Source organism: Pygoscelis adeliae, unplaced genomic scaffold (genome assembly GCF_000699105.1).
Source record: "Pygoscelis adeliae isolate BGI_AS28 unplaced genomic scaffold, ASM69910v1 Scaffold298, whole genome shotgun sequence".
Classification (NCBI taxonomy): Eukaryota; Metazoa; Chordata; class Aves; order Sphenisciformes; family Spheniscidae; genus Pygoscelis; species Pygoscelis adeliae.
Window position 1 is genome coordinate 3,286,104 of NW_008825303.1, and position 9,769 is coordinate 3,295,872.

The following is a 9,769-nucleotide window of genomic DNA, read 5'->3' on the forward strand; positions in this document are numbered from 1 at the left end:
ATGATACCCAGCACAGTATGAGGGATCCCAAGCTGTTAAAGAGTCTGCCTTTTGACTAAAGCAGAAGAGCGAGCCTTGACAGTTTGCTGTTTTGCAGGTTACCCAATAGCAAAAAGAAGGTTTACGAAGTGTCCTGACATGTTCCAATATGCCATTACTCTCTGCCTAAGATCCCAGTGCTCCATTCAGTGTATTTTACACCGATATGGTGATGAAAGGTATCATACACCATCTCAGAAGGGACTGAGCTCCTCTGGGGAGTAGTATGAACTGTATTTGCTAATCACACAAGGGCCTTTGAAGCCTACAGTAGAGACTGCTTGAAGTCATCAGCATAATAATGTAGCAGATTTGGGACTTAAGAAACCCACAGACTGATACACACGTTTCTGATGGTGTGCCAGAGCAGTTGACCACTGGACTCCTATTCATGTTAATGTAGCTCGTTCCCTCTGACCTCCTCGTCAGAAAGGCTGCTCAGCAATGCCCGGGAACAGGGCTGGTCCAAGCGGGAGACATGCTCCAATGCAGAGTTGTCTCCTGCAAAACAAAGGTATTGACACCGCACCATGAGACAGAAGAGGATGGTGAAGTGGCAGAGGACACTAGTCTCAATCTAGATGTATATTTGAGCCAAAATGGATGTCAGCAGCTTGATCTGCTACTCCAGTGGTACAGCTTTGAATTCCTTTCTTTTTAGAGGCTGTGTAATCTTGTTACTTTCTTGTTCGAGCAACTATTACTAAAATTGACAAAATGAATTTGTAATTCTATAAAAATCATTCTGTGATAGATTTAATTGATGGAGGCTCCCAAGTCATAGTGGACAGTTGTGATTCAGTGGTGAATAGCATGTAAGTAGAAATACTGTAGGAGAATGTTAGTTGAACAGGCCCTAGGTTCTTGCATACTTTTCCCCTTAAATGGCTTGCTGTGTCCTTGAACACATTCCTTTGCCATGCTGTGCATCAGTTATTATGCCCTCCTTGTAAAGTGCTTTAGGATCAGCACAAAACTCACATTGTATTTTTATTTTATTTTTGGTGAGTGGAGAAAAAGAAAACCCTTTTAATTGTGGATAGAGAACAAAAATTCTGTAACAAGTACAAATTCTTTAGAGAAGACAGACAACTGTGTCCAAGAACTAGTCTTAGTTCAATGTTTCCAATTGCTGATTTGCAGGAAGAAGTGATTAATCACAAAGTGAAATCTGTTCAAGATTAGCATAAATTGCAGATAGTTGTAAAAAAACTCCAGATGGATTTGAATTATTTGAAAAAGCAGACAAAAACAGCAAAGGAAATTTTGAGTTGGATAAACACAGACTAATTCCTAATAAAAAATTTAAACTAAATAGTCTCATGCGAACATGCAGAATTTTCAAAAGTCAGAGCTCTAGGCATGGAGATGTCTGCCCAGGACAAGCAAATAGGGTGCTGATGGGCTGGAGATGAAATATGTTCTGACATTTCTACAGAATACTGATACCCTTACTCCTAGTCCCTCAGTTTGAGCCATATCACCTCAAAAACATACAAACAAAAAACCTCTCTCTCACGGTAATGAAGAGAGTAGGACTGTGTGCTGGAGTTTCTGTGGAAGGAGATGTTGAAGCCTTCAAGGTGATGATACACATGGGGAGAAATGCTTCATGCCACAGGGAAATGATTTGAGCAGCTTCACTGCTGCAAAAGGGTCAGCGATGGTGAAGCTCTGGGTCTGGGTTTTATGAAGCAGTGGATGGTATTAAAACATTTATAACTAATGCCATTAAAAAATTTGCCATGTGGTATCCCACAACATCATCTGACATCCTGTTGCTCCTTCTTGTTTGAAGCCGAAGCACACCCTTGTGTCCTGTGATTGCAGCTTTAGCAACGACTCCTGTACAAACACAAATACATAAGCTAGAGTATTAATATGGCAGAGCATAAACCTTTTTTCCAGTAACATAAATGGAAAAAGTTTGGAAGGAGACTTTCTCCCCTGGACAAGAGAAGCTGCATGACTGGCTCACAGGTTATGGGGTGTTCCTTTTCTTTTGATGGTTGAGGTAGTGGCTGTACATGGGCAGACTACTGGCCCATTTCCAACAGTAACTTCATTTAAATTGAGTGCCCATGTAGGAACCAGAATTTTATTATCTTGATTTAATTCTCCATTTTCTTTAGAAGAACATTTATGTCCTTTTGCACTTTTGAAAGGTGCAAAGTTAATAGCTTGCTTCTTATGGATAAACTACAGGGATTTCATGTTTTTCAAGGTTAATCTGCTGTTCACTGCAGTTAATCTGGACCATTAAGACTCCAATGAAATCAGGCAAAACCTAGCATCTGACAGTAGATCTGTAACTGCCCCCTGCGCACAGGTGCTGTCCCTGGGACTGTTCTGTCTCTAAACGGCAGCATGGTGCTGCGCAGGGGAGTATGGGCTCTACCCCACCCCAGGGTGCCAAGCCAGGTGCTTTGGGTGATACCAGTGACACGGCACATCTGCGCACCTGTAAAACACCATACAAGAGCTTGAGAAAGCGGCTTTCTATGTGTTTATTGAACAGGGGCTACTGGCTGGTACCAAAAAGAACAGACATTGGTAAATATCTTTGCAATAAGCCTCCCCATTCCCATTCCTTCCCCTTTTGGAGTATAAGATGTAGTAGAGAGTTTTGTGGCTTTACCTTAAATGACTGTCAGTTACTTCCAGTGCCTGCTTCTGTGCACGTCCTGACTCTGCCAGCTGCAATGTAATAAAGTAACACCTTAATGATGGCAAAACAAGGGGGTAAGAGCAGGACTTGCTAATAGACAATGCACATTCGATAACTATAATTTTGAGTTCTCTGATTTGATACATGCAAATCTGCTTCAGAGTCTCCAAGCTGCCCTCCCAGTGTCTGTTTGCTAGACAGTGACTTTTGTGCTCATTTGAAAGTGTTGAATTGATATCAGGAAGCCTGCCTCCATCTTCCAAGTGGATGCACTAAGCACCAGGCTCTAGTGTTGCCTCCTGAGATAGCAGCAGCAGCACCAAGTGAAGTGCAGTAGATTTGAAGGCCCAACATGGTGTTTTAATGCATACCTTTCTCCACAGAGCTGAGTCTTAGCTCAGAATTGAAAGGAAACTACAGCCTTTTTCTGCAGGATAGATTGTGGCAAATGTTTAACTTGAACAGAGCTAGCTGCTTCTATCTGCTTCTGGTTGAAACCACTGCTGGGTAAGGAGGATGGTGTGATTCATATATGGCATTATAGAAGCTCACTAACTTGGGCAAAAGAAGCAGCCTGCAGAGCTCAAGTGATGCATGGAGATTTTCTAGAAAATGAAGGTTTATCATGTAGAGGAACATAGATCCTTAGCACCTGTCTACCGTAAGGTGAATTTCTGAGTTGGTGAAAAACCTGGTACAGACATTATTGCATCAGCCGAAACTAGTCATCTGTTGGCTTCACTTGGCGTTCATGTCTGGCATAAGCTGAAATAAGAATGCTATACTGCGACCGCTTAAGGACAACCACAAGAGTTTGCACTGACATAATTAAATTAATTTCAAACAGATTTTAGTTAAACTAGTATAATCATAATATCTTGACAAGGTATCAGTCTATTTTTGCATATCTTTTCCCACCAGAGTGGTGACTGCCACTGACAAATGGCATAATCTAATTCTGTTTAGCTAAGTCCATGGCACTTTGTTGACGTGAACAGGGATTACTCTGGCAAAGCCAAAGTATCTGTCAGGCTGTTAAACGTGTTGCATATTTACTGACACCTCTGGAGTGAGTTAACTTTGTATTTTTAAAAAGGATGAGGACAATAGCTTAAACTGTTTTTGAAAGGCTTTGAAACAGTGTCTAAGGAATAAATGTGAAAGGCCTGCAGTAGTTACACTCTAGACTAATTCTAATCACATTGAAATTGATGACATACCTGTGCAAAGCCACTGTAACTGTGGGAAGAATAGAGCCCTCGGTGCTTTTTTGGGTTGGTTTTTTTGTTGTTTTTTTTTTAAAGAGTATTTGTGAGCAGTGTGATTGTCATGCAGAAGCACAGCATTGCTCCAATGTATACGGTGTCATCTGTTCTATGCTAATAAATTAGCATCTGCAGCCACCATTGCTGCCTATCAAATCTGGGTACAAAATTGAGCCGTTTGATCTCACTGCCACTGAAGTGTGTCTGCATGATCACAGAAGATGCATATTATCCCATCTGTTTTTCACAGACCCTCCATGAGGCTGTATGCTTCAAGGTAACAGATCAGACATAAAATGAATTCCACTGCAGACGACTGCCTTAGAGGCATCCTCCTTTGTCACAGCGTATAAAAATTTGACTTGAGTCGTTTTATTCCTTCACAGCAGGTCATTTAAGCCCTGTCCACACTAGGGAAAAATTGCTAACTTTGTCTCAGCTCCTTTAGTGATAACAGTTGCCCCAGTGTGGACATGCGGCTGTCTCTGTTTTCATTAACGTGTCAAGTCACTCCTCTCCAAGAAGGCCTTACAAGACACTGGTTCAATCAACAGCAGCTGCGGGTGGCCAGTTATATTTTTGGGCTGCTGCTGCCACTTGTCCAGATGGAGCCGAAATAGTGCCAGCCATGGTGAGACTTCTGGGGAAAACACCAGAGGTGGGAGATGGCACAACGTCCCAAGCACTGGCAATTCCTGCAGCTGGGATGCCGGGCCACCATGGTGGCATGGGGCAGGAGGTGCTGAGCATCAGCCTCATCAACTGAAGTTTGTGTCTGCCACGCTCGCATACTAGCTGATGCTGCAAACCAGCCAGCTATTCTTGTAGTAAAATCTTTCGCTGGACTTGCCACATGCATTTTCCTCAGAAATATGCGTTTTTGTCTAATTGCCTAGGAAGAGACAAAAATGAGACAACTGCAAGTTTGATTTTGAGTGTAATAAAACTAGTTTATTTACACAGTAACATGAATGCCACAGAATACACAGCAAAGTACCACAGCAAACCAGAGTGTAACTGCCCCTGATCACAAAGGAAGGCTTGAAGTTTATATACTTATTTATATAAAAACGTGTAAATATCAATATGAAGCACCAGATAAAGCAATGCAACCAGGAATTCCAAATACAAGTTATCCACAAGAATGGAGTTGAAATAATTAAAAAAAAAATATCCCTTATTCAAGGGATTTAAAGATCCCATTTATAAAAGTCCATTGATTTTGGAATCCCTAATTTAAAAATAAATTTCCCCCTTTTATTAAAAACAAGAACATATTCTTAAATGCTCAGCATAATTAAGTTTGAAAAGAAAAAAACCCAAGGATTTCAACTGCAAAACCTTCTAATACCAACAAGCCAAAGAACAAAGAAACAGAATTTTTGAGTCCTTTTTGAAGAGGTGTTACTTATGAAATGGCTATATTCAAATTTACACACTTTTAAATATATATTATATATACAATATATAATATATATATTTTCAAGCAAAAAGGGGCAAAGAATGCTTTTGGGATACAAAAATTCATATACATACATATATATATTAAAACATGCCCATATGCACTCATATATATATGTATGTGTATATATATATATGAACAAATATTTCCTCCGTATAAAAAAGTTCCAACCTCTTCTAAATCCCTGAAATCTTCCCCTTGGATTTATGGAACAAAAAAAATCTTTATAGTCTGAAACAAACCAAATTCTCAAATTCTGTAGAGTGGTGAAATGCTTATGTACAGGTAAGTTGAGTATTTCATTTCTTATTGGCAACTCTGCTTGATCTGAAAGCATTCTGTGGTTTCCAACTAAATGCAGAGTGGAGCACCAATGCAAGGAGACTTACAGGAAATTATTTAAATTACATTCTACATCTATTAAAAAATCACCATCCTTCTAATACTGCATCCAGGTGAATAATAAAATCCATACAAACGTCTACCAGAAATTCTCTGCAACACAGCAGTGGGAAAGACTTGCTCCTCCTTTTGCAGCTGAGGGTGCCCTAAAGAAATTTCTCCCCAGTATTTCTTTTGAAAAGTATTTTTTGTGTATCCCTCCCTTGAAGTGTTTGGAATCCAGATGATTGTTTACAGAATATTTCCACAGATGTCTTTTTATAGAGGTATTTAAAATTCTATTCTGCACTTCTTTCATGTTACCTTACTCCATAACTAAATCATCATCACATCTCTCTCTACAGGGACTGAAGGGCTCTGATTGTGCTCTAGGTTTTACAGGAGTTTCGGCAGAACCAACACTACCTCTGCAAAATCAGAGTAAAATAGATGGCTAGTCATGCAGGGAATAATGGTCATGTACTGCTTCTACAGACAAACTGTGTCTACAGACAAATTAATTCCAATTTGATGAAAGGGGGAAAGTGCATTAAAAGGTCTGATTCAGTTTCCATTATATACCTCAGAAAAGTTACAATTGATTTAAATAAACCAGGACTATTTAATTTATATTTACATATGAATTTAATTGCTACCGCAAACAAAAAAGGAATTAATTTAGGTGGGGCATCGCAGCACAAGAATTGAGCACATTTTATTTCAGCAGCAAATACTATTTTTACATGCTAAAGTTAAGGACCTACAGTGTGAAGCTGCTGAATAAATTCGCCAAGTAGCTGAACCCTAATACACGTGATTTATTTAAATAATACATTTTCCTCTCCAATATGTGGGAATTCCCCTGTGTTAAAATGTCAAGATGATCCATTCATACCTTGTGGGTGCTGCTGGGATGTGTGGAGCATAAAAGATTTAAGGTGGAACATTTCTGTAAATGCTACATGCATTCTTGTCTGTGGGCCAGCAACATGATCTCCTAGCTTGAGTTATTGATTTCATCACGTCTGAATATTGAAGTGAGACCAGGCTTCTATATTTGGACATTCCAGAGGCTCCAGAATAAAATTCTGGATTCCCTCATTCCTGAAAATTTGTAGGCAAGTTTTTACCAGTAGATTCTCTTTATATTCACTTGGTTATGCATATTGAGTGGATCAGATCTGAGGTTTGAAAGATAATTAGTGAATAAGTAATTCCCATTTAAGAAATAACCCCCCCCCCATTTTCTATAACATCTCAGGAGTATTTTTTTTTTTTTAAGAACTCCTGTTTTAACAGAGGTTTGCATTTCACACCACAGAGTATCGTGTGCAGCACATCCACTACTTACAGCAGGAGCAGCGCATCTTACCTTCACCGCTTCTTCCAGACTAATTGGATTCCTCACCTCCTAAAAGCTGAGTGTCTGCAGTAGATTGTCAAAGCAATAGGCTTCTTTTGATGCTGTGATCAGTCTAGACCAATTGACTTGTTTATCCACTATTCTCCCTGTGTGGATGCCAAATTTGAAAGCCCACAATTTTCTTACTTGAGGTTTATGCTGTACTACAAGCACCTTAAAGGAACTCATTCACATAAACTCCAAAAACAAATCTCATTGAATAGATCAACTCAGTGTCATACGAAGTACAGCATTTAATTTTGTAAAGTCTTAATGTGGGCAGTATTATTTCTAGGGCTATTATGAAAAGAATAAGATTTCCACCAACTGACCAGCTACATTTTAGTTTTTTGACAAGGCACTAAACATTGTGAATCCAATCACTGTGCTCTCTCTGTAACAGTAGAGAGGTTTTTAATGGCTCTAATAGGATCAGAAACCACTCGTCATAATTCTTCAAACAAGCATTTGATTTTTCCAGAAATTAGTTTCCACTGGAAAAAGCTTTACAGTTCATGTTAAAAATATTTGAATGACAGCTTTTATTAATAGAAAAATATATATTTACAGTCAATACTGTTATCTTAGATTTGCAGCTCTTCCTATTTCTTGAGCTCAACTGAAAGTGCGACATTGCTAAAAAAAAAAATTCAAGATCTGTGCACATATTCAGGTAAGTTATAACATGCACAGCCAGGGGTTTTGTTCCTGTCATACACAGGATCCCAGTTACAAACAAAGCGGGTTTTTTTCCTTTTGCTTAGCAATTATGCTGTAGCATTCTTAGGATTTGTTTACAATCAGTTTAATGCATACATTCTCGGATATTTATGCGGCACAATCTGTTGCCAGGATGGAGAACCACCACAAACACAGTTACAATCATCAGTTATGGGCATATCTGCAAAGTCAGCCTAAAGCTCCCCAGGGAATAGCTCAGGCCAGATTGTGTTCGACTACTTTGACCATTCTTTCTTTTTTAAAGAAAAAAACCAAACACACAACATTACAAATTGCTAAAGTTTACCCAGTGCTGTACAAGAAAGAGATTGGTAGTGAACATCTATCCATGCTTGATTATACTGCAGAGCTAAAATGAGTATTGGTTCATCACAAAAGATACAAACTGAAATTAGATAGCTAGAGATACAAAGGCTTCGGACCAGCTGCATTAAATACGTATGGTTGTAAAACATTCAAAATTCAACTTTGCACGTGCATGTTGACATGAAAGTGACACTGAGAACATGTGTCCATAAACTTTTAAACACCTACCGGCTTCAAGGAATAAGCCCACTGCAATGGCAAGTGCTCCAAGAATTGCTCGTACAGCCTATATGAGTTAGGTGAGAAGTTATGTGCGCACACGCACTATGAAACAAACACAAAACCAGACCACAGAGAACAAGAAGCCCTACTTGTAGCTCAACACATTGTGACTAATAACTAGCAGATAGTATGCGAGTGACTTGTCGTGCTCGGTGTATTTAAGCTATGAGAGCATTGCCCTCCTGTGTCCAGATAAAGCAGGGCTGCGCTGAACGTGTGTGAGTGTAAAGGTTCTTCTACGAGCTGCTCAGCAGTAGTGTAGAAACTTTCTTTCCTGATGTAGTGGAAGTACCTCAACTACATACATTGCACTTGGGCTTTTAATGCACTGTCCTCTTTTTCTGCCTCAATGCCACCATCTTAACCTTTTTTCCAAAAAGAGAAAGAAAAAAATATATATCACATTAAAATATATTATCCTTATCCTTGCCTGATCCTTCACTGATACAGGTGAATCAAACAAAAGAATAATAATCAGAAGTTTCAAAAAAAAATCTGTAGAAAGGTCACAAAGACAGCCTATATACTATGGCACAATCGATGTAGGCTTCCACACACTATTCAGCTTAGTTCTGATAGATGCCAGAGAAGAATAATATAGACATTTCAACCCCTCCAAATGTACGGTGTGGATCCAGAGCTAGTTTTGCTGACTTCAAGCCTGCAGGACTGTTTGTTCAGTTTCCATGCATCTGGTCCAAGCATGCATGTGCTGTATAAAGTGGCTATTTGTTTAAAGGCTGAAGTGAATTGATTCCTCACAGTTTCAACAATTAAAATGAAACGTCAATCCATAAAAAGAACACATGGATATCTGTGCATTTATGTGCCAGGAAACTAAAGGAAGGGGCTGCAGATCTAGCATCAGGTAGAGGCTGATGTGTAAAGTGAACACTGTAATGTACAGCTTTAAAAAATACATACAAGAATTGCACATAGATCCATAGGAGAGAAGCACAGGCTCATAACTAGGGCTGTCTGCTTTCCATCACCCAGTCGGAATATTCGGTATCACTTTTTCCCCTGCATCAAGATCAATTCTTCAGAGTGATTCAGGAAACAATTCAGAGCCTAGCAATACTGAGCAAAGACACCACCTGTAAAACTGCAGACGTTCCATAGGAAACGGCCGTTAGGTCAGGGAAGGAAGTCAGCAATGGCCTCAAAGCGAAAAGCTCCTTCAGGCTGAGTTTTTAAAAATTCTGTCTCTCTGATCCTCACTA